The sequence below is a fragment of the Aquarana catesbeiana genome, linkage group LG12 (genome assembly GCF_042186555.1).
Source record: "Aquarana catesbeiana isolate 2022-GZ linkage group LG12, ASM4218655v1, whole genome shotgun sequence".
Lineage (NCBI taxonomy): Eukaryota > Metazoa > Chordata > Amphibia > Anura > Ranidae > Aquarana > Aquarana catesbeiana.
Window position 1 is genome coordinate 137,653,207 of NC_133335.1, and position 26,690 is coordinate 137,679,896.

Genomic DNA, 26,690 nt, shown 5'->3' on the forward strand with positions numbered 1-26,690 from the left:
TTTAGCCCTGAAAGAATGGAGACATTACCTTGAAGGTACCACTGTGCCGGTTCTCATTCTTACTGACCATAAGAATCTCACATTCTTGTCTGAGGCTAAGCGCCTCTCTCCCAGAAGGGCGCAATGGGCTCTTTTCTTGTCGAGTTTTAATTATATTGTCTCATTCTTACCCGGTACTAAGAATGTAAGGGCTGACGCCTTGTCACAACAATTTTCTTCCACTTCCAAGTTGGAGTCGGTTCCGGTTCCTGCGATTCCTTCTGATCGTATCCTGGCTATGGTCCGCACCAGTCTTACTTCTCCTTTGGGTGACAAAATTCTTGCTGCTCAGGTCGATGCTCCTCCTGAGAAACCTTGTGACCGCTGCTTTGTCCCAGAGAGTCTCCTTACTGCCGTGCTCCAGACTTACCATTCTCCCAAGGCAGCTGGCCACCCTGGGAAGAATCAACTCATTTGGGCCATTTCCCAACAATTCTGGTGGCCTAGTCTATAGGCTGATGTAACTGCCTTCGTAGCTGCCTGTTTCGTGTGTGCTCAGAGCAGAGGCGTTGCGCAGGGGGTGCGGTCCGCCCCCAGGTGACACCCGCCAGAGGGGTGACACCCACCAGAGGGGTGACACCCGTGGGTAGCGGCACCGCTAACACTGCCCACTGCCCTACAATAATTACTCCTCTCAGATCTCTTGTGTCCCTTAGCGGAGCCGCCTCCTCCTCCCACAGCCACACAGGAGGAGGAGACCGAGGGACACCGATGTGTGTATCCATCCGAACTGACTGTTCTGAGGTCTGAACACTTTACTATGTGTAGTCTAGATGGACATGGGGGGGCACTATGGGAGGGCAGAAGGGGTGTCTATACTGATGGGGGGGTCTGCACTGAGGGAGAGGGGGTGTCTATACTGATGGGGGGTCTGCACTGAGGGGGAGGGGGTGTCTATACTGATGGGGGGTCTGCACTGAGGGGGAGGGGGTGTCTATACTGATGGGGGGGTCTGCACTGAGGGGGAGGGGGTGTCTATACTGATGGGGGGTCTGCACTGAGGGGGAGGGGGTGTCTATACTGATGTGGGGTCTGCGCTGAGGGGGAGGGGGTGTCTATACTGACGGGGGGTCTGCATTGAGGGGCGTGTTTATACTGAGGGGGGTCTGCATTGAGGGGGATGTTTATACTGATGGGTAGGTCTGCATTAAGGGTGGGTGTTTATACTAATTGGGGGGGTCTGCACTAAGGGGGTCTATACTGATGGGGGAGTCTGCACTGAGGGGGGTGTCTATACTAATGGAGGGGGTCTCAACTGAGATGGGGGGTGTATACTGATGGGGAGGTCGGCAGTGAGATGGGGTGTATATACTGATGGGGGGAGGTCTGCGCTAAGGGGGTCTATACTGATGGGAGTTCTGCACTGAGGGGGGTGTCTATATGATGGGGGTCTGCACTGAGGTGGTGTCTATACTGATGGGGGGTCTGTACTTAGTGAGGGGGATCTGTACTGAGGGGTGGGTCTATACTTATGGAGGGGGGGTCTGTACTGAGGGGGAGGTCTATACTCATGGGGGAGTCTGTACTTAGTGGGGGGTCTGTACTGAGGGAGGGGGATCTATTCTGCGGGAGGAAGATCTGTGCTTAGTGGGGGGAGGTCTATACTGAGAGAGGGGGGTTTGTACTGAGGGGGGACTATAGTTGGTGGAGGGGGTGACACCAATTTTTTCCGCACCGGGTGACACCAACCCTAGTGACGCCACTGGCTCAGAGTAAGACTCCACGACACCTTCCAGTGGGCCTCCTTAAACCCATATCCAATGGAGAGAGGCCCTGGACCCACCTGTCTATGGATTTCATTGTGGAGTTACCCAACTCCCAAGGCAACACTGTTATCCTTATGGTGGTTGACCTGTTCTCAAAGATGTGTCATTGTATTCCACTTAAGAAGCTGCCCACTTCTAAGGAACTGGCTTCCATTTTTGCTCGGGAGATCTTTCGCTTACATGGACTACCCAAGGTGATTGTCTTGGACGGGGTAGTCAGTTTGTCTCCTGGTTCTGGCGAGCCTTTTGTTCACAATTGGGAATTCAGCTTGCTTTCTCCTCTGCGCATCACCCGCAGTCTAATGGGGCTGCAGAACGAGCCAGTCCTTGGAGCAATTCCTACGTTGCTATATTTCTGACCATCATAACAACTGGTCAGAACTATTACCGTGGCAGAGTTTGCTCACAACAGTGCCTTGAATTCTGCTTCCCAATTGTCCCTGTTTATGGCAAATTATGGCTTCCAATCTTCCATGTTGCCTGACTCATTTGTTCTGCAGCGTATTCCTGCGTTAGAGGAGCATCTCTGTGGTCTTCGTTTCACTTGGGAACAAGTTCAGGAGGCTTTGCAACATGCTAACGATAGGTACAGACTCCATGCTGACCGCAGACGCCTGCCTGCACCTTCCTACCAGGTTGGGGACTGAGTCTGGCTGTCGTCTCGCAACCTCCAACTTCGTGTTCATTCTTTTGAAGTTCGCAATTTGTTTTATATATATATATATATATATATATATATATATATATATATATATATATATACCTTATTATTATTATTATTATTAAACAAGTGTGATTTAACTTTACTTCTGTCTCAGTCTGATTCATGGTTCCTGATACCCTGCAGTGGCAGGCCCAGCTGAAGAGGCTGCAGCTCGGCTGTTTATGGGCGTGCTGACGCTTCTCTTTCTGGATTGCCCTCACAAATTGCCAGAGATGTATGGCAGAAATACCTAGATTATTTTGTGGGTAGAGGAGCAGTGGCTTGGCAGCAAAGTGTAGCTGATTATGCCTAATCTAATTTCGAGATCATAAACTCATATTTCATCACAACTACTGTTGTTTGTGTTTCTTATCTGTCTAATATGTTCACTATGTTTGCTACATGAGGTGACAATATCTTCTTCAGCTAACTATTATGGTGTGCTGTGGGTTTGCTACAACCATACACAATGTTTTTGTTCTTAATGGATCTAATGCATGAAGTTCAAAAACATTATGGCTTTTCAACTCTTATAATTTTTGGGAGGACTAATTGCAGGAGTTGGCCACATTTTAGATCACATTGTCACTGTAACTACACCAACTTAACAAATACACTAGTATTGAGCTTTGAAATAATAAGCCACACATTGTTTAGTAAAATTTTTTTTGACTCCAACCACATTCACATGTGCATTTTAAGGTTTTAAAACACACCAACATCTTGGTGTATAACATGTATGTTTTGCATTATTTCCCCTTTTTAGGGGCTAAACAGGCATGTTCCAAAACATTTGATACACATCCCAAACTCAGATTAGAAGTTAAATTTTGGTAAAGTGAAGGCTAAATGAGACAGTAGTATCCCAAGACTGTATGGATGTTGCCTTCCTCATATGGGGCGATCTCATCTCTTTAAAAGACAAAGTTTGAAGCCACGTACACGAAGAGCCATAACCATTAAATTACCCTTATGATCCCATGCCACAAATGTGTGTAGTTACAAACAAATTATTTAATAAACCCACAAAACACACAGTGTGTCAACATGTGCTAGCTCCCATCACGGGGTATCAATGGATGTGTTTCGGGGATACAACCCTGTCACGGAACGTCCCACAGTCCGCTTGAGTGCTTCCGTCAGTATACCGCTTCCTAAGTTCTGGAACACGAGTCCAATGGATCTGGCTATAGGAACCCCCAAGAACTAGACAACACCAGTCTTGGAGTACATCAGAACTACTCTTTATTTGAGATCTCCCACACATTTATACACCAGGATGACTCAAAGCTAACCTAATTAACATGAGCTCCAATAGGAGTCGTCCCGTCTCCTACATTGTATAGAGGACAATGTGATCAGCTCATTCAATTTACACACATTACCATAAACATCAACACAGGGTTAATTAGAACAAACAACAATGAGTTGAATACCCTTAGAACCTAGACTAAACTTATTTACATTAAACACATTATAGCTGACATCAGACAGGTGAGTGGAGTTGATGACATTAGCATCTCCTCACAGTATGTGTCCCAACAGTATAATTCAGTCTTATCATTCTAATATGGCATATAACGGGTTCCAGAGTCTGTGTGTTTTGGGGGGACATGGAGCTGAATCCAACGTAACACCAACCCCAGGGTTCCCCAGGCATACAGCTCACAGAGAGCACCATTCCCCCAAATGCTAGGGCCCATAATCAAAAGGCAACAGGCTTGCATACAGTCCTCTCCAACAGCCTCTGTCCCGGCTAGGTCTGTGACATTTCTCCCCTTTCGGCAGGAGACTAACACAGGAGGAGACCCCAGACGGGTTGACTCCGAAGTTAGTCCATAGTTCCAGTCCTCTACTGCCTGTACCCACACAGTACCCCAAACAAATTGTTCCAAACAGAGTATTACTCACCCAGCCAACCTCTGCCTCTCTCAGAGAACATATCTGCTGCTGGGGAGAGGCCTGGACCGGCTCTTCTCCCTGGAATCCTTTCTGCCGCTGGAGAGAAGACAGGGTGTCTGGGCTCACTCTGTCATGCTGTTGGGGATCGGGGCCAACTGCCCACCATCCCTGGAGTATACAGGTGGAGACTGAAGTTCCATCCACCTTCACAGGAAATCCATCCTCTGTTAGTTGAGGGCAGAGTCCAGCAGTCCTCGGCCCTGTTGCCAGCCCTTCTGCTGGAAACCCCACACCATCTGTTCCGGCTAACTGTTGGAGAGGGAGGCCGACTGCCCCGCCTCCCTGGAACTCTGTAGTTGTTGCCGGTGCTGGCCAGAGGTTGGTAGCACTCTGCCCTGGTGCCAGCACTTCTGCTGGGGACTCCGCATCCTCTGCTCCGGCTAACTGTTGGGGCAGGAGGCTGGCTTCCTCCACTCCCAAACTGTGTAGCTGCCATTGGGGAGGTGAGCCGGCTGCTTCCTTTTCCATTCCCTCATCTGGCTTCTGGGACGACATGTCGATGGTACTGTCTCCCAGGTACACGGATCTTTGCTGGGGAGGAAAGCCCACTTCCTCCACCCTGGCCAACTGTTGGGGAGGGACAACACACACCTCCTCTCCCTTCTCCCCCTGTATCTGCTGCTGGGAAGTGATTGCCATCTTCTCAGCCTGAGCCTCCACAATTGCTGCAGGTGTGGGGCAGAGGTCTTGGACCCTCTGTCCGGTTGCCAGCACTTCTGCTGGGGGTTTGCCAGGTGGTTCCTCCTCTACAGAAACGTCTATTAAATCCCCAGTCTCTGGAATTGGTAAAAGTGTGGGACAGAGGTCTTGGACCCTCTGTTCAGTTATCAGATCTTCAGCTGGAGAAGTTTGTTTTAACTCCATAGATGCTGCTGGCAGAAAATCACATGTCCCTGTCCGTGTTGTGGGAGAAAGGCAGACTACCTCTTCTCTCAGGAAGGCTGAAGCCACTGTTGGTGCTGGGCAGAACACAGTGAACTTTGGCCCTGATAGCAGCTCTTCTGCTGGAGGCTCATCAGGTTGTTCTTCCTCAGCAGAAAAGTCTATCAAATCCCATGTCTCTGCAACTGATGTCTGGGGATAGAGGTTCACCATCTCCTGTCCATGGAACCCAGAAGATGCTATCATTTCTGGGCAGAGGTTAGCAGAGCTCTGCCCTGTTGTCAGCACTTCAGGTTTGGGGACGGCAATCTCCGGATTTTCCACTGCAGATTCTCTGGCATGCTGCTGGACAGGCACATTCCTCCATCCAAGATCATCCCATGCAGAAACAGGATCATCAAGGTCAGTCAGCACTTGCTGCATCCGCCATAAGACCTCCGCCTCCATAGCTGTGGGGGCAGGTTGGCAAAGCACACTATTGCTCTGCCACATTGCCGACTCTTCAGCCAGGATTTCAGGGTTGTCAGCTGGTATTTCCTGATAGTCCCAGGCAAAGGGAGCCCAGCCCTGGCACTGAGCAATGTCTAGCAGCCGTCTGTAGGCGATCTCTAGCTCCCATTCCTGAACGGCCAGAAACTCCAAATCTTCCTGTGCCCAGTGCACTTCCGAAATGTTCAGTAGCCCTTCTCTGAAATCCATGATTTCGTCCACCCGCCGCTCCAAATCACTCCCAAAGTTAGGGTCCCCTGTCAGCTTCACAAACAACAGTCCCAAGCCGCCGTAGCCTAAGCCTTCCGTTGGGCTGTCATCCGCTATCCAGGGACATGCTTGGGATACATGCCACCGGAGGGCTCTGTAGCTCTCATCCAGCTTTATCTCTGCCCAGACCAGCCTGCTTAATTCAGCTGTCTGCTTCTTGTGTGGTTTTTCTCCCAAAAACCGCACCCGCAGTCCGTACTGCGACCAGTACCTTTCCTCGATGGAGGGGAGAACTTTTCCCTGGTGTCGCTGCTCACGGGCTAGCGCTTCCTTCCAGAGTTTGCAGCGAATAGAATCACACCATCCCAGCAGGACCTGCTCCGATACTGGTCCTCTGTGCTGTATCTGCATCTCTCGCAACCTCCTTCTGAATTCCTCATCCATGGCGGCTTGTATCTGTACCTCTCCTCTCCTGCTATCTGGACCTTGGATCCAGATGGAAGTTTGGATGTCCCAGACTGCAGGAAGCTTTCCCGCTGCTTGCCACCAATGTCACGGAACGTCCCACACTCCGCTTGAGTGCTTCCGTCAGTATACCGCTTCCTAAGTTCTGGAACACGAGTCCAATGGATCTGGCTATAGGAACCCCCAAGAACTAGACAACACCAGTCTTGGAGTACATCAGAACTACTCTTTATTTGAGATCTCCCACACATTTATACACCAGGATGACTCAAAGCTAACCTAATTAACATGAGCTCCAATAGGAGTCGTCCCGTCTCCTACATTGTATAGAGGACAATGTGATCAGCTCATTCAATTTACACACATTACCATAAACATCAACACAGGGTTAATTAGAACAAACAACAATGAGTTGAATACCCTTAGAACCTAGACTAAACTTATTTACATTAAACACATTATAGCTGACATCAGACAGGTGAGTGGAGTTGATGACATTAGCATCTCCTCACAGTATGTGTCCCAACAGTATAATTCAGTCTTATCATTCTAATATGGCATATAACGGGTTCCAGAGTCTGTGTGTTTTGGGGGGACATGGAGCTGAATCCAACGTAACACCAACCCCAGGGTCCCCAGGCATACAGCTCACAGAGAGCACCATTCCCCCAAATGCTAGGGCCCATAATCAAAAGGCAACAGGCTTGCATACAGTCCTCTCCAACAGCCTCTGTCCCGGCTAGGTCTGTGACAAACCCATTCCTCTGAGCTTCTATAGTTATGAGGAAGGGGTTGCACCCCCAAAATGTGTCCATTGATACCCAGTGATGGTAGATAGCACATGTTGACACACTGTGTTTTGTGGCTTTTGGCAAACTATATGTATGAAAATACGCACATAGGCATGAGATCATGAGGGAAATAAGAATGTTAAGGCACAATTTGTGTGCATCTTCAAATTTTGGCTTTGCTATTTTTCAAAACACAAAAATATTACAATTCACATTACTTAGTGCAGTGTTTCCCAATTCTCCTTCTTAAGATGCAAACCCAGGTCGTGTTTTCTATATTTGTTGAATTTGGCACAGGTGATGTCATTTTCAACGTTAGTAATTCACACAGTGGTTTTTAGACTGAGGAAAATATAGAAAACAGGACCTGGTGGGGTGCATCTAGAGGAGTGGAGTGGAGAAACACTGAGTTCGGACACTAAACTCTCACATTTAAAAGTCCGAAAAACATGGTAACTATTAACAGTGCAAACAGGAGCCAACAAGTGGAACAAGAAACTTCCGTACAGGCAAGAGGAAATTAGAATTTTGCAAGCATGTCTACAAAATCTCTGATTCTTCGCTGTAAAGCAGTGGCAGCCTCCTTAATTTGCTCCAGATCCTTCAAACAATGCAACATATCTGCACTCATTCGGCCAACTGTGCATTTTGGAAGATCATGACCTAGTAAGAAGACAAAAAAGGATTAAGGGAACGATGATCAAGAGGCTGAGGCCCTACATAGTGAGTTATGGTCAAGTTACTATTCAAATTCAGGAAATACCTACCCAGTCTATTGTTGCTTGCAACCTGCTTGCCCTTCAGACACCTACACTACTAGAAATGTACACACTGCAACTATTCAGTAATCTTGGCCCTGGTGCCTGGATCTCTAAAACTCGGGTACCTAGCAAAAATGACAGCTCCTTCCACCTCTTCCAGCTCCATGCTAATGTTAAGGCACTACATACTTTGCTAATGTGTGGAGTGGGTGTTTTGTTTGTTCAGCTAAACACTTGACATGTAGACACATTTGAAGCCAGATTCCAAGAATACTTACTTGCGCAAGCAAGAGGTTCCCGAATATTTTCTTCCTCTTCTGGGGTCGCTTTGGCATCAACAACGGACAGGTCTGTGCTGGGTCCAAGAGTCAGATCCCATGCCTCCAAACCAACATTCTGGGTGAGATGACCACACTTACTTTCCTCTAAAAAAAAAAAAAAAAAAAAAATACACCATTCATTAAGCCACCCCTAGTCCCATCTTTTCTAGCATCAATTTTTGACCAACCTTGCACTTGGTCTGATGACAATGTTTGCTCCTGACTAGTGGACTCCACCATGCTGCACGGTGGTTTCTTTACAGTAAAAAAATGCACAGAAAAAGGAAGGTGATGTCATTTTACAGAGGGCAAACACTAGACAAGTGCCAACATTGAAAAAGTCCTGCAGTTGCCCCCCACCCCTCTTGTCTCCTATGAGATAGGGGATATATGATGATCATTCTAGCAGGCGTGACTCTGTGTGACTGTGATCCCTGGGGCCATGTCTATACTGGCAAGGCTGCATTCATGGGCACTGATGAGCCAGGCAGCAAACAGAAAGTGTTCTTTACCCCTTAAGTTCTGCCTTAAGCCCATGACCTTTGGCCCACCTAGAATCACCCCTGTCGGTGGCTAAATGAGTGTGTTTGAAGTTGTCATTCATGTTTTTGGTGGGAAGATGGCCTTGTTGCCTCCCCTGTTGGGGCCCGAGCGAGGGTAGCCTCCCTTCGCCCCGTCTGGTGGCTTGGCCAGTGCCTCATTTTTTGGTGCCTCCCTGTTGAAAGAAGAGAAAAAATTAGGTAACAGCACCAAATAAGAATGTTCATATCTGCTTTATATTTTACTTCATCTTTAAAATAACAATTCAGATAAAGATTAATTTCTCAAAAATTTTTATTTTCAGGTTAAGATATAACATACATTTAGAAAATGGACATCATTATATCGATAACAGAGTTTTGTATTACAATATAAGAGCAACTCAGAAGAAGGGAACCAGAACTCAGCAAGTTAAATACAAAAACTTATCGGGGAAACAATAGGCAATTTGTATAACCATAAGGCATGTATTTGAAACCAGAGCATGCAGGAGCATATGTAGGGTTTCTGGGAGCCGTAGAGGCAAAATCAGATGTAGGGAGATCAGGGTAGAACCCTTTATACCCGGTAACCCCCTGGGGATCAAGCTGTGCCGGGCAGGGTTCATAGACCCCGAATCCAACCCCCGTCCCACCACGTGTCCACAGTTGTAACCAGTACGATGGATGGCCTTATGCGCAACTGAGGAACCAAAACTTCTAACTTTCAGATAAAAAAAAAACAACTTTCTGACATCCCAAATATTTGGGGGTTATCGAGAGAGAGCAGTAGAGACCAACTTGATCTTTATGTATGTAATTGCCTATAAAGGCTGAAAACCGGTTGGCGAGGATTTTTGTCAGTATTTTAAGATCGCTATTAATTAGAGAAATTGGGTGGTAGTTGCCGACATCCTCTGGATTTTTATCTGACTTGGGGATCACCACTATGTATGCTGTATTAAGGTGTGTGTCTATCGGGTCACCCCAGGTTTTGGCGTTAAAAATTTTTGCTAGGAACGGCGCCAAGGTGTTGGCAAATGTTTTATAGTTAGGGTTGGAAAGCCTGTTAGGGCCTGGAGCAGATCCATTTTTGAGTTCCTTGATGACCCCTAGAACCTCCTCCTCCGAAAAGGAAGCATCTAGAATGCCCTAGTGTTCAGGGGATAAGACATGGATCGGCAAGGAATCCAGGAAATGTGTAATGGCCGTTTTGTCTTTGGAGGCAGGAGCCTTATAGAGTTTATTATAGAAACTCTGAAAGGCCTCCAGGATTTTCGTGGGATTAGCTGAGAGACCGTGACCGGGAATCCTGATCTGTGGCATTACGTGAAGCCGTATTCTGGGGGATAATTTAGATGCAAGCATAGATCCGATCTTGTCTTTCTGTGTGTAGAATTTGTTTTTATCCCATCGTAAGTATTTTTCGACTTGTATTGTGAGAGCAAGGTTGAGGTCAAGCTTTAGTTTATCAAGTTGGGTTATTGTTGCGTTTGAGGGGTTTCTTTTGTGTTGTGTTCGAGCCGAGGTATACTCTTTTTAATTTCTCTATATCAGCTGTTCTTTCCTGTTTAATTTGAGCTGACATTTTAATGATTTCCCCCCTAATAAATGCCTTGTAGGCTGCCCACAGGGTTTCCTCTGAGATATTCTCAGTGTTGTTGAGTTTGAAGTATTCTTTCAAAGATTTCTCAAGCATGGTAACTCTGACTGGATCAGACAGGAGAGACTCATTCAGTCTCCAGTGTCTCTGTCTAGATTTTGGTGAGGAGAAGCCGATGGACATTACAACTAGAGAATGGTCCGATAATACTGTGTCTCTAATTTGTGCTTTTAATACCAGGAAGATTGCGTGTGTGGGGAGTAAAATGTGATAGATTCTAGCATATGTGTGGTGAGGAGCAGAGTAGTGGGTGAAGTCCCTAGTAGAGGGGTTCAGTTCTCTCCAAACGCCTGCAAGACCTTGAGAGTGTATTAACTTGGCTATTTTATGGCTGGCTTTGAGTGGGCATGTTAATTGTTTCCCCGGGGGCTTAGATTTGTCCATTCCTTGTTCAAAAGCTATGTTGGAGTCACCGCTTAGAATAACTGTGCCTTCTAGTAGGGGGTTGAGGGCGTCAAATAGAAGAGCAAAGAAAGCTGCTTGTCCCTTGTTAGGGGCATAGTAAGACATCAGGGAGTATAGTTGACCCTCTATTGTGCCCTTGACTAAAAGAAACCTGCCCTCGGGATCCTTCGTTTCTGAGGACCAGGAGAACTTGCAGTTCTTAGAGAATGCAATGGCTTCCCTTTTGGTCTTGTTTTCTGCGTTTGCTAAATAGAACTGAGGAAAGTGTGCATGTAGGAACGTCGGACTGTACCGGATCGGGAAGTGTGTCTACTGGAGCATAATGACGTCCAGGTTGAGAGAGACTTGTAGAAATTTAAAATTGTTCTGCGTTTAAGAGGGGGATTCATCCCTTGAACGTTATGGGAAGCGATCCTGAGGGAGTTTAGTGTGGAGCTAGCCATTGGAACAGAGGAGAGGGGTGTGGATGCATTCACTGACACTTACCAGAAGTCTTCGCCCATGGTTTCGTGCAACTGGAGTTTCCCCCTTGAGCTGTGAGGTTTTCTAGTGAAGCCTGTCGTTGAGACAATCTGTCATAGATAAAATTGTTAGCTGTTGTTTGATAGACAAGAGCAGTAAAGAGAAATAGGATAGAAAGAGAAGTGAAAGCGAGGAACTTCTCCCTATGAAGGAGATAGGTCCCAGGGGGAGAAGGGATTCCCAGGAGCCATTGTCTACCGCCAAAAGTAGGTTGACCGAGCTCAAGGTCTCGGCTATCCTATTCCCTGGAGCCGCAAGAGATACAGGGAATAGGAGGAGGCACATGGGTACCACCGTACACCAGGGCACCCAAAATAAACTATAGTTTAGCTATGATGAACACAAACTCAGTAGGAAGGGTCATAGAGACAAAACTGACCGATTTGGGAACATCCAAAAAAAGGGGGGAGAAACAACATTATAAACATCGACATTGAACATATGATTGTACCCCATGAGGTTTCTCCCACTCCAAAAATTCTTGAGTGCTTATTCCAATGTAAGGTGGAAACAAAAATACTTGGAGGGAAGTATGGTCAGGAAGGGTATAGGGGGGAGAAGGGGGGGTTGAGGGAGGGGAGAGGGTAGAGACTAGGAAGAGAGGATGGGTAGTTTATTAGATGAGACTTTGTAGCAATAGAAATAACTGTCCAATTCAGTTCTGTAGTGTGTGAGCGACTCTGAAGAAAAACTTAAAGCACATCAGGGTAGGAAGAGTGTCCAAAAACTCCAGACGCCCATTCTCAAAAGAAAAAAAAAGGGGGTGGGGGGATGTGGGGGATGGGAGAGCCTCATGTTTAGGGTGGCTGAGGACCACTAGTGGGGAAGAAGGGGTCAGAATCCCAAGCCGGCAGGATGACCTAAGTCAAAAGAAAGGAGATCTAACACCGTGTTAGACAGTCAAAGAGGAGCCAATGATTAACTGGGGTGTGCGATCATGTTGGACCTTTGTTACCCGATCTTCGAGCCTTCGGTTTGTTGAAAAGGGGGGACAATGGGCTGGCTGGTGGAGGCCTCTTGGCTGATCCAGAGGAGGAGGAGGACGTTTCCATGTCTGAATCCTGGGAAATAATTTTCAGATTTAAGAGGAGCTTCTCTCCTGTTGCGAAGTTGGTGAAGGTCTGGTTCTGTCCATTGTAAGAAAATTTTAAACGGGAATGCCCACCTATATTTGATGTCCTTCTGGGTCATTTCAGACAGAAGTGGCTTCAGGGAGCGTCTACGTTGAATTGTTGAATGAGAAAGATCGTCGAAAATCTTGACTGCGAGGCCTTGTCAGGTCACCTGAGGCATGGTGCGAGTTTGCTTCATGAACCCTTCTTTTATCGCATAATAGTGTGGCTTGACTATTATGTCCCTAGGGGAGCCGTTCTTCCTGGGAGGCCCCAGGGCCCTGTGGGCTCTGTCCAGTTCTAGTTCCTGTTGTTGGGTGTTAGGCAGCAGGGACTTGATTAGGTCTTGGGTCGCTGCCGATACATCTGTGATGGTTTCTGGTAAGCCCCTGATCTGGAAATTGTACCGTCTGGACCTATTCTCCAGGTCATCAATGCGTGACAAAGCGGTATCAAGTTGGTCATGCAGAGTTTGTATCGGGTCCAAGTTTTGGTTAGACACTGCGGCAGTAAGGTCCACTTAACTTTCAATCACTTCTATACGGGAGCCTATATTCTGCAGGTCTGATTTTATGTCCCCTGTTATTTTGGCCGCAGTAGTAGCTAAACCCCTTTCTAGGAGGGCTGACAGTTTGTCATATAGGTCTGCTGCATTAAAGTTGTGGTCTTGGGGATGCAGGCCTGGGGTGGTGAAGTAATTGTAATAAGGCCTGTTAGGCCCTGCAGGGGAGAAAGCCTGATCTCCCACGGTGTGGCCAATGAGGGATTCTGTGGAGGCAGGGGAGGATGTCATTGCCTGCTGGCTGATCCCATGGGATAGAGGGGTATAGTTAAGGATAGCTGGGGTGAGCACTTGCCTTTGTTCAGAGCCTCCGTCCATGGTGGAAGCATGAGGCTGAGAGCCTGCAGCTGCTGCGGTGGCCATCTTGGTACACCTGGCTCGGGTGGAGGCCTCGAATTGCGGTCCCAGATCGCGGCGGATTGCCAAGCTGCTCATCCGGGGGTGTTCCTCGGTCGTTCAGGGGACCGGTCCCCTAACTGGGTACCTTCCTGCGGTGAGTTACATGCTGCTGTGGGTGCAGTTGATCTGTGGTGGCGCGGAGGTCCTGGCTCAAGCGGCCATATTGGATCTCTTGCGCATGCGCGCTCCAGACAAAGATTATAGAAAACATTATATATAATTCTCTCGAGCTACTTGGAGAAAGTGTATATACAGCCAGCTAATTTACACATATCCATATTGGTTAGATACAAATATTGCTTACTTTTTTTGATGATCTTATGTATGTACTCCATCTGGTTTTGCTCACGGTGTTTGAGATCAGACCATTGTTTTCTGATTTGGTCCTTTGTTCGTTGCACCGAAAAATCGCCCTGCAAAACGGCAATGACCTTCACCAAAATGTTGTCCTTTCGGCTGTTGGGCCTTTCGTAATTGCACAGCTTGCAGTCGTAGTTGTGCTTCTCTAGGATGTGCACCATCGCCACCATCTCATCCTTGTTCATGGCGGTTGCTTTGTGCCTCCTATGAGCTACCCCACCGCAGGGCTGCCTGAAATCTGCTGAATCCGCCATGTTGTCCCTCCCGAATGTTCCGCCGTGTGTCTCGCATGCAGAAGAGAGATGGTCACGTCCCAACGTCATGATGCACTGAGAGTGGAGTTTCACACATGCGCAGTGTATATAAAGCCATAACACACGGTAGATGGAACAGCCGTAGGAACGATCTTGGCGTGGAGGACGAACAATCGCCATTGCCAACACATGAAAGGAGCCAGAAAACAAAGGAACAATTGGAAATTTGGGCATAGATGGTTAGTGGCGAATACTGCTTAGATTGAGGCCTAGATTGGGAGCAGCTTATGAGTTAAGCCAGACATTATGTTTTGTCTTGTGTTCTGTCTTGCAGGCATCATATCATTTATCATGACAGATAAATTTACTGCGCCTGATTTTTTGCCCTAATTCATTGACCTGTACCAGGAGCTGCCCTGTCTCTGGAAGGTCAAGAGTCGAAACTACTCGAATAAAATCTTGAGGAAGGCAGCGTTGGAGAAACTGCTGGAGTTGGTGAAGCCAGTGTACCCCAGGGCAGACATCATCTATGTCAAGACAAAAATATCAAACCTGAGGAGTACTTTTAAAATGGAGCTCAACAAGGTGATGGACTCACAGAGATCTGGAGCATCAGCAGATGACATATACAGTATCTCGCAAAAGTGAGTACAGGCATACCCCACTTTTAAGTACACAATGGGGTTTATTTACTAAAGCTGGAAAGTGCAAAATCAAGCTCACTTCTGCATAGAAACCAATAAGCTTCTAACCTCAGCTTGTTCAATTAAGCTTTGGTAATGAAAAATGGAAGCCTATTGGTTTCTATGCAGAAGTGAGCCTGATTTAGCACTTTCCAGCTTTAGTAAATAAACCCCATTGCATACTTAAAAGTGGGGTATGCCTGTACACCCTTCACATTTTTGTAAATATTTTATTATATCTTTTAATGTGACAACACTGAAGAATTGACACTTTGCAACAATGTAAAGTAGTGAGTGTACAGCTTGTAAATTTTCTGTCCCCTCAATATAACTCAGCTATTAATGTCTAAACTGCTGGCAACAAAACTGAGTACACCCCTAAGTACATATGTCCAAATTGGGCCCAATTAGCCATTTTCCCTCCTTGGTGTCGTGTGACTCGTTAGTGTTACGAGGTCTCAGGTGTGAATGGGGAGCAGGTTTGTTAAATTTGGTTTTATTGCTCTCGCTCTCTCATACTAGTCACTGGAAGTTCAACATGGCACCTCATGGCAATGAACTCTCTAAAGGATCTGAAAAAAAGAATTGTTGCTCTACATAAAGATGGCCTAGGCTATAAGAAGATTGCAAGGACAATTGTGTTTGTTTTGCTATAAGAAGATTGCCAATACCCTGAAACTGAGCTGCAGCACAGTGGCCAAGACTATACAGCTGTTTAACAGGACAGGTTCCACTCAGAACAGGCCTCACCATGGTCGACCAAAGAAGTTGAGTGCGCATGCTCAGCATCCATATTCGCCAGTTCGCCGAACAGCGAACAATTTGGGGTGTTCGCAGCAAATTCGAAAGCCGCGGAACACCCTCTAAAAGTCTATGGGAGAAATCAAAAGTGCTAATTTTAAAGGTTTATATGCATGGTATTGTCATAAAAAGTGTTTGGGGACCTGGGTCCTGCTCCAGGGGACATGGATCAATGCAAAAAAAAGTTTTAAAAACGGACGTTTTTTCGGGAGCAGTGATTTTAATAATGCTTAAAGTGAAACAATAAAAGTATAATATTTCTTTAAATTTCGTACCTGGGGGGGTGTCTATAGTATGCCTGTAAAGGGGCGCATGTTTCCCGTGTTTAGAACAGTCTGACAGCAAAGTGACATTTCAAAGGGAAAAAAGTCATTTAAAAGTACTCGTGGCTATTAATGAATTGCCAGTCTGACAATACACATAAAAGTTCATTGATAAAAACGGCATGGGAATTCCCCACAGGGGAACCCCGAACTGAAATTAAAAAAAAAATGATGTGGGGTGTCCCGTTTTTAAAACTTTGCATTGATCCATGTCCCCTGGGGCAGGACCCAGGTCCCCAAACACTTTTTATGACAATAACTTGCATATAAGCCTTTAAAATTAGCACTTTTGATTATTCATGTTCGTGTCCCATAGTCTTTAACGGTGTTAGCGTGTTCGAACAAATTTTTTTCCTGTTTGCATGTTCTGGTGCGAACCGAACAGGGGGGTGTTTGGCTCATCCCTACTGCAGAGGTTGAAGGGGTGGGAGGTCAGCCTGTCAGTGCTCAGACCATATGATGCACGCTGCATCAAATTGGTCTGCATGTCTGTCTCCCCACAGAAGGAAGCCTCTTCTAAAGATGACGCACAAGAAAGCCCACAAACAGTTTGCTGAAGACAAGCAGACTAAGGACATGGATTACTGGGACCATGTCCTGTGGTCTGATGAGAGCAAGATAAACTTATTTGGTTCAGATGGTGTAAAGCGTGTTTGGCAGCAACCAGGACAAGTGTGTCTTGCCTACAGTCAACATGGTGGTTGGAGTGTCATGGTCTGAGGCTGCATGAGTGCTGCCGGCACTGGGCTACAGTTCATTGAGGGAACCATGAATGCCAACATGTACTGTGAGATACTGAAGCAGAGCATGATCCCCTCCCTTCAGAGACTGGGCAACAGGCAGTATTTCAACATGATAATGACACCAAACACACCTCCAAGACGACCACTGTCTTGCTAAAGAAGCTTTTGGTAAAGGTGATGGACTGGCCAAGCATGTCTCCAGACCTAAACACTATTCCTCAAACAGAAGGTGGAGGAGCACAAGGTCTCTAACATCCACCAGCTCTGTGATGTTGTCATGGAGGAGTGGAAGAGGACTCCAGTGGCAACCTGTGAAGCTCTGGTGAACTCCATGCCAAAGAGGTTTAAGGCAGTGCTGGAAAATAATGGTGGCCACACAAATATTGACACTCTGGGCCCAATTTGGACATTTTCACTTAGGGGTGTACTCACTTTTGTTGCCAGCGGTTTAGACATTAATGGCTGTGTGTAGAGTTATTTTGAGGGAACAGCAAATTTACACTGTTATACAAACTGTACACTCACTACTTTACATTGTAGCAAAGTGTAATTTCTTCAGTGTTGTCACATGAAAAGATATAATAAAATATTTACAAAAATGTGAGGGGTGTCCTCACTTTTGTGAGATACTGCATGTCCCCAGGCTGTGGTATTACAACAGCCAGCGATTTTTGTCGGACCAGACAGAACCCAGGACATCGTTGTCTATACTCCCTTAGACATCTGCTAAGGCCACAGCTCCAGAGGTCCACCCAGGTCCTGCTGCACAGGATGAAGATGTGGAGGAGCCCAGCTTGACCCAGTTATAGCATTGTTGAACATATTTGTATCCGAAAATACAAGGATGATAACTAGACATTATTGTTAAAATATTTCTGCCTTAACAAAGTGGTTTCCATAGCGACAGACAGTAGTGACCAAAAATGATTTGTACAAGAATAAAACATGCCAGGGTCAGAATGATAGTCTTTTCTATTTGTCCAAATTCAATTTGCAACAGTGAGGAAATCAAAATTGTGTGTGATTGATGACCAAACCCTAAAAAAGATTCTAATTATGTCCCATTTTCATACACAGTTGGAAAGTTTCAGTCAGGAGGAGCCCATGGCCAGCAGCCAGACAGAGTCCCAGATCCCTCCCCTATGCCCTCCTGCTAAAAGGACCAGGAAGAGCAGGAATCTGGATGAGGCCACAGCTGCCTTCCTCAGCCAGGCCACTACTGCCCTCAGGACAGACCCAGATGAGGCTGAGGGATTTGCTGTGCTGATTGACAATAAATTACATAGTTACATATAGGGGTGCTGAAATTAATCGTTGCATCGATGCATCGCGATTCGGGTGTCCCCGATGCGGCATCGATGCATAAAACCCCGAAAATTGATGTTTGGTGACGTCATTAGTAGCCCCGCCCCTCCTGGGAAAGCGCTCGAGAAAATTTTTAAACCGTCTTTATTTTAATAAATATATTACAAAGGATGGTGTGCCCCCGCTGTATGTGCTTTTTTAAAAAACAATGTCACTTCATACCGAACTTCGCCGGTATACGATCATGTGACTCCCGGCCCGCCCCGCCCCTCTCCGCTCTTTTCTTCGCTCTCCGCTTCCGCCTCCTGAGTCCTGACGTCAGCGGGGATTTCTCAGTCCCGCCCGCCTCTCTTCTGATACGATAACTATAGTCAGTGGGCGGGACTGAGAATTCCCCGCTGACGTCAGGACTCAGGAGACACGTGAGCGGAGAGCGGAGAGGGAAGAGGAGAGCGGAGAGGGGCGGGACGGCCGGGAGTCACATGATCGTATACCGGCAAAATTTGGTATGAAGTGACATCGTTTTTTAAAAGCACATACAGCGGGGGCACACCATCCTTTGTAATATATTTATTAAAAGAAAGTAATTGGGGGGGGGTCAGTGATGGCTGCGTTTGGCGGGCACAGGTGGCTGCATTTGGGCACAGGTGGCTGCGTTTGGCGGGCACAGGTGGCTGCGTTTTGGCACAGGTGGCTGCGTTTTGGCACAGGTGGCTGAGTTTGGCGGGCATAAGTGGCTGCGTTTGGGCACAAGTGGCTGAGTTTGGGCACAGGTGGCTGAGTTTGGCGGGCACAAGTGGCTGCGTTTTGGCACAGGTGGCTAAGTTTGGTGGGCACAAGTGACTGCGTTTGGGCACAAGTGGCTGCGTTTGGGCACAAGTGGCTGAGTTTTGGCACAGGTGGCTGCGTTTTGGCACAGGTGGCTGAGTTTGGCGGGCACAAGTGGCTGCGTTTGGGCACAAGTGGCTGAGTTTGGGCAAAGGTGGCTGAGTTTGGCGGGCACAAGTGGCTGCGTTTTGGCACAGGTGGCTAAGTTTGGTGGGCACAAGTGGCTGCGTTTGGGCACAAGTGGCTGCGTTTGGGCACAAGTGGCTGAGTTTGGGCACAGGTGGCTGAGTTTGGCTGGCACAAGTGGCTGAGTTTGGGCACAAGTGGCTGCGTTTTGGCACAGGTGGCTGAGTTTGGCGGGCACAAGTGGCTGCGTTTGGGCACAAGTGGCTGCGTTTGGGCACAGGTGGCTGCATTTGATGGGCACAGGTGGCTGCGTTTGACGGGCACAAGTGGCTGCGTTTGACGGGCACAAGTGGCTGCGTTTGACGGGCACAGATGGCTGCGTTTGATGGGGGAGGTTCAGTATTTTTCAGTTTGTTTGCGCCCCCCAAAAAAATTTTGAGCACCAGCCGCCACTGGTCAGCACAGAGACAGTACAGGGAACTTCACAGGGCTGTTTGTCATCTGTGGATTCTATCCCTTTTGACCTCCCAGCAGCAGTGTGTGTGAATCTCTGTACCCTGTAGTGCACCGGATTAGTGCACTTTTTATGGAGTGAGGTTATTTTTAATTCAAAGCGGAGTTCCAGTCAATTTTTTGTTTATTAGAAGTCAGCAGCTACAAAAAAAGTGCATGTCCTGACTTTTAATAAAAAGACACTCACCTGTCCCACAATCCAGCGACGTGGCCACCCAAACCCTCCCTTCTCTCCCCCACCTGTCCACAGCGCTGGCAATACTACTGTGGGCATCCGGCTGTGACAGCTTGCAGCTTCACAGCCGGGTGCGCATGTCTCACTGCGCTGTCCTGCATAGCCGGGCAATCTTTTGGGAACTGTGATGTGTCCTAGAAGATTGCAGGGTGGAAGGGCCACCTAGGCGGCCCAAGCGGAAGTGGGAGCTCGTCGGTAATCGTGATGCATCGTGATGCATCGCGGAATCGAATCGAATCGTTGACCAGATAATCGTAATCAAATCGAATCGTGAGACCAGAGAAGATGCGCAGCCCTAGTTACATAGTTAGTAAGGTTGAATAAAGACATCAGTCAATCTAGTTCAACCTGAGTGAGTGTGGGTGCATGTCTACAATTGTCCTTATACCTGTATATCTTGTCTCACTAAGAGGCTCATCTATTATATTATTTTTATTTAAGGTACCCATATATCGCTGTCAATTTACACAGCGCTCCACACATACATTGCACACTCACATTGGTCCCTACCCTCAAGGAGCCCACAATTCAAGGTCCCCAACTCACATTCATATACTAGGGCCAATTTTTGGACAGAAGCCAATTAATCTACCAGCATGTCTTTGGAGTGTGGGAGGATACCAGAGTACCCAGAGGAAACCCACGCAGGCACAGGGAGAACATGCAAACTCCAGGCAGGTAGTGTCGTGGTTGGGATTCAAACCAGAGACCCTTTTTACTGCTAGGTGAGAGTGCTACCCACTACACCGCTGTGCCGCCCAAATTAAGGCAGATGGATGGTGAGCAAAGTAGCAGGTGTGAGGAACTCATCCTGCAACTCCTCAACAAGGGGGTGAGGGGCCAAATTAAAGAAAACACACACCTGTGTGATTTTGTGGCCCCAGATCCACCACCTCCACAGACACCCCCCCCCACCACCACAGCCACCCCACCCACCACAGCAGCAGGGCGGACAGTGACAATACCAGCCACAAGACCCCCAACAAGGCCTCTGGACTGGGGATTTTCCTTTTTTTTTGTTTTTGAATAATGATTTTATTTGTTATATTTTCTATATTTTTGTATGCATAGAATGCACTTTTTGGTTAAGTTCTTTATATTTCGATGGTAGATAGCATCTCTGATTACATTTTTTTGCTTTTTTTTAATGCACAATAAAAAAATGTGTAGAATAATACTTGGTTATGTGTTTTACTTCAAATGACAGTTTGGGAGTAGCCAGTTACATTTAAAAAAATACTGTAAAATTAACAAGGGACACCAACATAGTTGTATCTTTGTTCTTAAAACTAGGGGATAATGGTGTTGTGGTAACTTACAGAAAAAAAAATAACAAGCATAATAATATTATTCTTGATATCACTAGAAAAGAAAAAGCCTTTAAAAATACATTTTGCAGAACTCCATCAGTATCACCAGCAAAGCAGCTTCATTATTATCCCATTAAAGAAGAAGAGAATTGCGCGCTGCATTTCGAGATTTCAGCATTTGCCGTGTCATGAATGTTAATTCTCCATTATGATCGCTAGTTTACAAGACCGACCACTTCCGGCTCGTCCTTGCTTCCGAGCATGCATGTTTGTACTTTGGACTTTTGTGTGACGGACTTGTGTACAGATGAGGCAAACCGTTGTCCACCGAAAATTTATTAGCCTGCCATCCAACATTTGTTGGCCAAAAGTTGGACAACAATTGTCTGATGGAGCGAACTAATGGTCGGATTATAAGCAAACAGTCTGTCATCGCACAATTCCCAGACGAAAATCTGATCGTGTGTACAAGGCTTAAGACCCCATACACACTATTAGATCTTCTGCAGATTTTTGTCTTTAGATTTCCCAAAACCATATGAGGTCAAACCTTAAGAGTTTCAATATGTATGCAATCAGCCAGGCCCTTGCCTTGGTAAATCTGAAGAAAAAAAGCAGAAAATCTAATAGTGTGTATGGGGCTTGAGTCTTTGCAGGAAATCTCTGAGTTTGTTTACACTTTTTAGGTTTATATGGTATTGTAGATCCACATCAGTATACTGCCACCTTGAGGCAGCCAATAAGCGTTGCAATCAATGTGTCTTTCACTTTCATTTCTGCAATTGAGTTTCTTCTTCCTGGTACGTGAATCGAACACCATACAAGCTTCAAATATTGCATTCTCTGTCATACTTCAATTTAAAGGTAAGAAAATCTACTGGAATACCTGTTGTGAGCTGTAGCAGGTATAATGCTCCCTGGGGTAAGCAACCTTTTCAGGCACAGATCCCATTCCAGTAATATATAGTGACAAACAGTGGTGGGTTTATTGGTGCTATTTACAGGTGTTTTCCTGGCACTATCTACACAACAGACAATCCTAACTATCAGGCTGTCCATGCCTACTGCTTTTCAGCCTCCACATACACAGTTCTGTGCTGTAACAAACATAACCTGTCTGCTCCCCAAGCTGTACGGCCTTACCTGTGTGTCCAGGTGAGTCTACATAGCCAGCAAGGGAGAGGTGCAGCAACCAGAGTGGATCAGCAGAGCAGAGGACCTGAAAGGTACATAAAATGTGTAGATTTCGCAAATTGCTGCGAGACACTCCGCTACAGTATCAATAGCTGATGTAGATCACACTACTTTTATATAATTCTTTTCCTTATTTTGGTAATGTTAGATTATATTATTTACATTTTCCTTCAATGTACTGAGTAATGTACGTTGGTTAAATTTATATTCTAATTATCCTTTAGTTTGTACCAGCCAAGTACCTGATAACCTATCAGTTACTGTCACTAAGCAGCCTGGAGCTCAGCAGTTGGAATGGAATTAGTCTTGGGTGGCCTTAGACAGATCAAAAGCTGACCATAGACAGATCAAAATTCGGCCAGTTCAGCAGAGACCAGCCAAATTTTGATCAGTAAGTGACCATTCCTGCTAGTCAGAAGTCGATGGTTTAATCGATTTTCTGTTGAAGGGACATGCTATTGATCAGTGTATTAGACAATACTTGTCTGTAAGGCTAGGTTCACACTGCTGCAATATGATTTTAATCCAACTTTCAGCCCAGGTTCACACTGAGTGCGGGAATGAAAGCGTGCGAGTTCAGCTGAACTCGCATGCTTTCATTCTCGCATGTCAGTCCTGATTTCAGCGCCGATTTCAGAGACATCTGTGTGGGTTTCTGCACAGATGTCAATGGAAATCGCACCCCGATATCACCTAAAGTAGTACAGAAACTACTTTTGGAAATCGGTGCTGCGCTGCAAATGCGGCATCGCACCAATTAGGATGGTGCCATTGCCGGCAATTGCACCATGTCAGATCGCACCAATGTGAACCAGGGCTTAGTGCAATTATGTAATGCTACTTGGATGAAACTTTGATCAGGTTTGTATTGTCAATAAGGGCCAAAATTGTACTGTAATTGCACCAACGTAATACAGGAACTTTTTCCAAAATTACTCCTTGCTGAGTTCTATTGATGTGAATGGACATCATTGAAAACAGTGTGATTTCCCTTGTCATGCAATTCTGTGCAACTCAAGTCGCATCTGAAATTGCACACTGACCCAGGCCTAAGCAATGTTTGACTTGTGTCTTTGTACCTAAAACAAACCATATAAATAAAATATGATTTAAAATAAAACAATCTCCCGGCAGGGGGATTCCTCCATTCACCTTGCTTATGTGAAGGGAGGAATCTGTTTTTTTTTTTTTTTTATTCAGCCAGCTGACCATTTATGGCCAGCTTTAGTTTAGTTAAAAAGAAAAAATAAACACGAAACATTACTTACAATTAGGGACAAACTTACACATATTCAGATACTATTCGGAACCTGCCTGAGCTATACCCCCGGGAAGCTCTCACTGCAGACCACCAATCATAAGTAGCCAAGGCAGACAAGGGGATCCATATGTGTCTCTGTGGGGCAGGGCACGCCTCAGCCACTTATTATTGATGGTCTGCAGCTTACTGGTAGGATAGCTCAGGTGGGTTTGGACTAGTATCTGAACGTGCCTGCACCCACCCCTGCTTACCATCAGTGTGATGTATCCCTTGTGCTGCTGTCCCCTATGTTTGGTGAAATCTTCCCCCTCTAATGCCCCTCCCCAACCCTGCAATCTTCCAGTGCAGCGGGGGCTAATACAGCCGACAGAGTTGTGACAGGCACTCATCAGGCACGCCCGAATATGCCTGCCCTTTCCACCTAGTTCCTTTATTCATAGAAGCCATGGGACAGCGGCGGGAAATATTGCTTAAAACTTAATTAATAAGTAAATAAATACCAGCAGACAAGCTTTGGATAAAAAAGGCCGTGGTTGTTTATTATTGGTTTCAAGCGTTTTTTATAAATAAATTAATTCATACTTTCAAATATCATAAATAAGCTTTAAGCTAACCTAGCCACTACGGCTCAGGCTGCAAAACACAAATCTCAAAAGGCAGGTGGACCTAAGAACACCTGACCACAAAACCCCAACCCGCGGCCATCTCCACACAGGTGCTCAAGTCTGCGTTAAAAATATCCAAACCAATTTCAGATAAATGCACTCCGTCTGACCTATAAAGACTCTCAATACCACCCTCCAGTTCCGTGTGCCTAAAAGATAAAATGCCTAGGTTTGACAGGAGTTTTGACACTGCCCTATTAACCCTTTTTCTGATTTTTTTCAAAGGGGCGCACAGAGGGAGGAGAAAGCCACCCCAATCTTTGCACAATCTCCGAAAAAATTACCCTAGTGTTGGGAAAAGTTAATTGAATTGTTTGCAAGTCGTCCCTAATTTGAAATATAATATCCAATGTTTTTCTTTTGCCAATATCTTTTCCCCCAAGATGAATGATTAAAACATCTGGTGGGGGAAAATGAAGAAGAAGTTGCAACATCACTAAATTTAAATCAGACCATAACATACCTCTTTTCCCACTCCAAAAAACCTTGAATTTATTTACATCCAAACCTAGATTAACACTATAAATTCTGTGCTGCGCTCTGCGCTGTGCCCAGTAGATGAATGTCCAACAATCCAAACAATGCAGATTTTACCTGAAATGAATCAAAAATTTTTGTTAGGGCGAATATATAACAAATATCTATCCGATTTCCATCTACCGAGCTTTTTTATTGAGTTAACTTCTAGTCCTAATCTTGTAGCTTCAGTAGCAGCTCCAATCCTAAATGAATGAGACGTGAGCTGATCCTGATCTAAATTCAAAACTTTTAAACATTTCTTTAAAACACATATGAACTGATATTTAGTAAGGGGTAAACCCGATTCATGTATCAAATTTTTTTTTACCCCCTGCAGGCCTAACCAAAGCATATTGGTTAACTAAGTAAACTGGACAAATGTGCCAACTCACGCAATTCTCTAACTATATCCAAGAACCCCTGCCCAATTGGTCCGTTTTCGATTTATTGATCAATATCCTAAGTGAATTTTTAAAAATAAGAATATCTGAAGTTTGTATAGAGACCAGCTCAGACACTCTAAGCGCGGCAAAAAATATGATTGAAAAAACAGCTTGAAATAAGTTTGATTCCAATGCCGAAAAACAAACTTTTCCCGTAACTGAGCAAAGTTCGCGCAAGACTTTCGGGGTAATCGGTTTGCGTGAATCACTCCTAAAATTGTCTCTCTTATAACCTTTTAAAGCCTGCTTAACCAAAAAATATTGCATGCATGACAGCATATTATTAATTTTCAAGAAAAAAGAAATACCAGATAAGGTCTTTTGCACATAAGACCAAGAGTAACGTTGGGCAAATAGGAAACTAAGAAATTGTAATATTAATCTTTTGGAAAAAGAACCCATCGGTTCATGAATCAAATTTAAAAATTTTAAATAAAGAAACCAGGCCGATTGATACCCAGCCCAAGTTGAAGGTGCTACTGAATTAATGATGTAATCAGATATGGGCCTCAAACCAGGTCCCATAAATTGGGTGGACATGACAGTTCCACTCGGTCCGCCTCCGGGAATAACTGGAAGAAACGATCCATCTGTAGGCGAGATAATGCATCTGCCAAAACATTGTCCTTACCTGGTACGTGAACAGCTTTCATCCAAATGTTAAGGCTTAAACATTTAAAAATCATATGCCTTAAAAGAATGATGACTGGAGGAGATTTTGATGTTAAGCAGTTGATGGCATACATAACTCCTTTATTAGCTGTTCTTTTTAAAATCCTCTTATTTCTGAGTTTCTGAGCCTGCTGCTCTCAGGGGAAACACAGGTGGCTCACATGGCTTAGAGAGGGGTACAGGTGACCTCTCATGAGTCATAGGTAAAAGCCCGGGAAAATCTAGTTTAAACTGGATATAGTTAGGCTAATTAGGGTTATAAAAAGGGGTTCTGTAGCTAGCGGGCTCATTCGCCTCAGAAGAGGAGCTGTGGTGTTCTCCCTGGGGGTTATCTCCCTGAACAAACAGCGTCTTCTGAGGCCGGAAGATGAGTCTCCTGCGGCGGCTAATCAAGCGGGCTGGCGAGGATGGCGGAGAAGCCTGGATTCGCCAGTGCTTAGACCTACCTAGCTCTTCGAGTCAAGAGGCTCCGGTGGGAGTCGCAACATTCAGCGCTGGATCCGAGTTGGTGTCGGCTGCGGAAGAGCGACTAGACGAAGGAGTCCGGGAGTCCGCACAGCACCAGGAAGAAGTTAGGCAAGAGAACGAAGAGGAAGATCCAGGGCGGCGCCAAAGAGGAGGCACCACCCCCGTGAGTGAGCCCGCAAAGAGACGGCGTATCCCTCGCCGTGGATACTCCCCCTCTCCGCCTCGCTCTGCTGCTGCAAAAGAGCTGGTCCTTCTCAGGATTGTGGCAGAGGAGTGTCAGGCGGAGCTAGTGGAGTGTCGAATAACAGACACGGGCAAGCCCAGCGAAGAGATGAAGCGTTGAGAGGCAATTCGGTGAGCGTGTCAAGAGGCGGATCCGAAGGCGGGACAGTCGGCGGCATCGAATCGAGGGATCAGG

The 26,690-nt window shown here is 46.0% G+C and overlaps 1 protein-coding gene across 2 annotated transcripts in view; it reads left to right on the forward strand.

The window, feature by feature from the left end:
* Window positions 1–21,795: 21,795 nt before the first annotated feature.
* The window catches only part of LOC141114576 (uncharacterized), a 263,889-nt gene continuing 258,994 nt past the window's right edge, over window positions 21,796–26,690 (forward strand). Inside the window, exon 1 of one of the 2 annotated variants that reach the window (XM_073608363.1) lies at window positions 21,796–21,914. The gene's annotated coding sequence lies outside the window, so the exon portion shown is untranslated. The remainder of the gene's footprint in view (window positions 21,915–26,690) is intronic. The other variant, XM_073608364.1, reaches the window with a different exon arrangement.